Source organism: Camellia sinensis, chromosome 11 (genome assembly GCF_055761805.1).
Source record: "Camellia sinensis isolate YWXY chromosome 11, ASM5576180v1, whole genome shotgun sequence".
NCBI classification, from domain to species: domain Eukaryota; kingdom Viridiplantae; phylum Streptophyta; class Magnoliopsida; order Ericales; family Theaceae; genus Camellia; species Camellia sinensis.
The window spans coordinates 110,703,680-110,708,533 of NC_138971.1; the positions used below are offsets into that span (position 1 = coordinate 110,703,680).

The window sequence follows — 4,854 nt, forward strand, 5'->3', positions numbered from 1 at the left end:
GCAAAAGTGAGTTTCCACGACCAAGAGCTATTTTGGTCGGCAATAGATGTATTTTTTGCGACCAAAACTCTTGGTCGGCAATTGTCATTTTTTGCGAAAAAAAATTATTTATTTGTCGCGACTAATAAATTGGTCGCCAAAGCAGGAAAACAATATACACTTGTAATTCCTAATAATTTATTCAATCCATAATAAACCTATAATTTTAAAGCATCACTGAAATTAACTGAATCATTAACATTCGACACAATACATAATTCATTAACATTCGATTTATTAAATTCCTGTCAAACAACCATACATTGTTCCAATTCAAACTGAAACAACCAGACATCCCCACAATGGTGTTCCACCAGACATTGTTCACACAAAATAATGACAATCAAAGAATCCAACAACACCTTTCTAAACTGTCAAACAACCTACTTCCAAAATTTCTTAAATTTCCCAAAACACTAGTGTACATTATATACATCCTATTTATAGAACTACATTCCAATTCAAACTGAAACACCCTAGTTTTAGCAAGAACAAAAAGAAACAATTCTACGAGTAAATAATATGTGGAAGCTTTGACTAAAACAAGAACTCTGTGTCAGAAACTTCGAGGACATTGTGGACGCCAATAGGGTTCACACCTGGCCGGAAAGCATTTCCTTCAATATACCTGTGACAACATTTAATCAATTAGCATTTCACCTAGTGTTGGGTAATTGCAATTTGCTTGTACTGATTGAAGACAGAAACTCACATTTCTTTCAAGAAAGTGTGCTTATAGAATGCATCCGGGATTCTCCCAGTAAATTGATTATGATCCAGGTACCTGCAATGATGTAAGCGCTGTGTTGTGTTTATGAAGTGTGCTTATAGATGTAAACGCTGGTTACGGAGTTACTGTGTTGTGTTTATGAATCGGGCTGCTTTCAAATTGCATTATTAACAATTTTGGAAAAATCAATAGCTAACTCCATACTTTGTTTTGCAAAATAAGGATAAAAAGAGACATGGCATGGTTGAGTGATCAAATGAAGTAGGATAGATTTATTGAAACTAAAGAATCAAAGAATTACTGCAAACCAATAAAAGAATCAAAAGAAAATTTTCCAAATTATGAGGGAACACTTCAAAACAATATCTTCAGGAAGTAGATAACCAAAACCACATTGATATGGCAGTACTTGTGAAATTAGAAACCAGTGTTTGTAGAGACTTAAGAGCCTGACACCATTTTGTGCATCCGAAATCATACCCATGTCATGATCTGTAACTCAATTCAACTAATCTTAAAGGAGGACGACCCAATGCACGAAGTTTCCACTAAAGCAGGGTCTGGGAAGCATAAGATGTAAGCAGCCTTACCCCCACTGGGGACGCTAACAGCAATTCTTATCATGGGGGCAAGCCTCTCTTTGAATTGAACACTAGACATATGGTTTGAACACTAGACATATGTTTTGTTCATCATGTATAAAAGCACAAAGGGCACTAACATGATTGCCAACAACACGGCCTAACCCTAGCCTTGCCATTAACGAAGTCGACTTTCCCAATCAGTGATACCTACAGTACTACCGGATGCTTCCCTCATCATAAAACCAACATGAAATGCAATGGCAATGATGGTAATTAATACAAGCTATGATAGAAGCCATAGTAACACCTAGTTTGCCCAGACCACAGATCATGCTGCTTTTTCCACCATAACACTACAATACTGCCACATAGTTCATTCATTATGTCATCATCACCATTTTATTGCTTCTTGTGCTGTCACCTGCCAGGACACCAGACTACCAATTGTTGTTGATGGGTTCAAAACGAAAGTATTCTCAAAATTAAGCCACAATTCAATGAGTCAACCCAGTTTGTGGAATCACCTACTGGGGGTGACTTTCTTGTTCCAAAATCGTGATTTCGTGGTCAAGAGAAAAAACCGAATCATTATCACATTTCTTGTCAAGATAGAATCAGAATTCCAACTATGATGGAACCACTCTAAAGGAACCAACCATCAAAACATGATTCTTTGGACAAAAGACACAGAAATCGAAAGAACAATTGGCCATGATGATCAAAAGCAACCTCATATGGGAATGAATGTTAAGAAACAACTTAATATATTCATTATGTTTCTTAAACCAATAAAGTCAAAATAGGCAACTATAGGAATGTGTGTGATCTCAGATAAAGAATGTCCGATGCAGTGTAGCCAACCGAAATTCAATAAATGGACTTAGTGGAGAGTTACTTGGAAGGAAGGCAGCAACCTGACGCCGTTGTGCCCAAGAAAAGCTACATAGATCATTGAGACTAATTAACAAATCCAATATATATATCAATTCATATCACACAAGTACTTTATAATCAACTAAGAATCATTGATATGACACCATACGGACATGCTAATGAAATAGTTTCCAAAAGAATCAGGACAGGTATTACACAAATTTCACTTTTCCATAACAAATAAATTTATATCAAATAATTCCTTATATGCTTTTATAAATTAGAAAAGAAATGGAGATACAAAGTTCATTAGGTTTAGAAGTTCCAAGTATTCATAGATAAAGTGGGAGCCAAAAGTTCCACAAGTTTAGGCTTTAAAATATTAAAATCCCAATGGCAGGATTAAAATGTACAAATTCATACTTCTTTTTGCTTTCTTTTTTTATTTTATTTAAAATTATGCCATGACCCTAGAAGTGGCTTACACGTGTTCAACTAGTAAACATGTGTCCAAGGTATAAAAAAACATAAAAGATGGCTAACATAATTAAGTGAGCACTCACACTGCTCCTCCAGCAGCTGGACCAACAGCTTTAAAAAGTGACATTGCAGTCATAGCTATGCCATTTGCTGCTCCTCTTTGGTCTTGGTCCTATTGTTATAGTATCAAGTATTCAAGAAACCAAATAAAAGACATTAGATGGGTAGAGGGAAAAATAATCAAAAGACAATCAGTAAAACTCAGAGGAGAAGAAAAATTACCACGGCATTGTTCTGCAGTATGAACGTGCTAGTAATAATAGTTATTTGGTGAAAGTGAAAAGTTGTGAGATAAATATTTAATTATTGAAAAGAGAAGATGGGATAGTATTTCTGAAACTAAGACTATAAAGCTCATTGAAAGAAATATGCTCCTCACAGGTTGACGACAAGATCATGTGCTGACATGATGAGCATGGTGTGCAACATTTTGATAACTTATGTGTCAACTTATAATGATCTTTTCAGATTCATGGAAGTTAAGAACATTACCTTGAATTATTAGCATTAAATCATTTACATCTACAAATACATCTATCACAATTTTTCCCTTTCCAATCCCATATTTTCAAAACACGGATGATTGATGAGCATTAGCAATTCCCCTAAAAACCCATTTCACAACCTTCCCATCCCACATAAGAAGCACAAACACAAACAAATGACATGACATAGACACGCCAACATGACAATTTTCAAAAAACACAGGGCACAACATGTGAGGGACACATGCAAAATATATAATTAATATATTTATGATATATATTTCATTCAAAGATAACAAAACTTTACAGCATAACACTAATTTTTATAGTTTTTTGAGGGATTAATAGATATAAAACTATATTGTTTTTCTTTCTTATCATAGAATTCGAAGTTTTTTTGTTCAAACTTGTGTGTATCTAAGAGATAGGCACGTGTGTGCCCTAAATGTCCCAAACATGTTTGCGTCTACGAAAACTTTAAAAATAATAGGACGCATTTGGGCATGTGTCGGACACATGTCGGGAAGTGTTCTTCGAGTATTGTTGTCCGACACGGACGCACCACCTTCTTATAATTGTCCGTGCTTCTCAGCTTCGTATAAATACTAACAACAAATCAAAATTGCTATAATACTTAGAAAGGTTAAGACAAAATTTGCAAGGTTTGAATGGACTTACAGATAATATATTCTTTGCTATGGAAGCGCAATTTAACAACAGTGAGAGGCTGAATCCAGTTAGCATGGTCAAATAGGGGTAACATGTCAATAGAGGTACTGATAAAACCTACAAAGAGAATCATTATACATCCAATAAGAGTGAACTTAGCATATATTTCTCTGCATCTGAGAATGGCAAGAACATTAAGTTTTACAAGGATTGACTGCTTACTCCTGCAATGCGAGCTAACACGATAGGGCCAAAAATCCTATTCATTACCGGATATAGAGAAAGTTGAAATACCAACAGGCCAAAACCTGAAAAATGAATAAGAATTCAGCAATCCAACCTTCAATACAAGTTCAGTAATACATGGATAGACATGTTAGGCAGAGAACCATCTGCAGATGGGGATGGAGGGGAAGGACACTAGTATTTTCCTAATAGACATATGAGTAAAATTAATTTCCTTACATTTGTTTTATAAATTCAAGATCCAGACATAACAAAAGAAATGGGTGGCTCAAACTAGAAACATCAACGAGACTTGAGCCCAAGCTGAATGCATGGGAAAGGGGCGTCTGAACCACTAAAATTGGTTGCCTAAATTGTTTGCAAAACCAAAAAAAAAAACAACTTAGTCTAATTCCCTGGGTCTCAATCATTTTTAAAAACAACTCTTGCACACCAAATTTATTTTTCTTATGGTTTTTGTTTCATTTCATCTTTGCAATTGAACCAGAGAGAACCACGACCAGGGATAATGGAAAAAGGACAGAAAATTAAAACAAAATAATATAGAAAGACTTTTATTCTTATAGTTAACAGTGAAATATTTCAAATTCAAAAAATATTTACTACGAGTCTATAAACACATCAAGAACAACAATTTTAATTTTATTCCCATTATCAAGATATTTGAATGATCAACAAAAACACTTCA

General features: G+C 34.7%; 1 long non-coding RNA gene across 1 annotated transcript; it reads right to left on the reverse strand.

Moving 5' to 3' along the window:
* Window positions 1–411: 411 nt before the first annotated feature.
* LOC145802076 (uncharacterized) lies at window positions 412–2,224 on the reverse strand. The gene is made up of 2 exons (XR_014344321.1): window positions 752–2,224; window positions 412–667 (listed from the first exon to the last, which is right to left on the reverse strand). It is a non-coding gene; the product is annotated as an uncharacterized LOC145802076 (long non-coding RNA).
* Window positions 2,225–4,854: the final 2,630 nt, after the last annotated feature.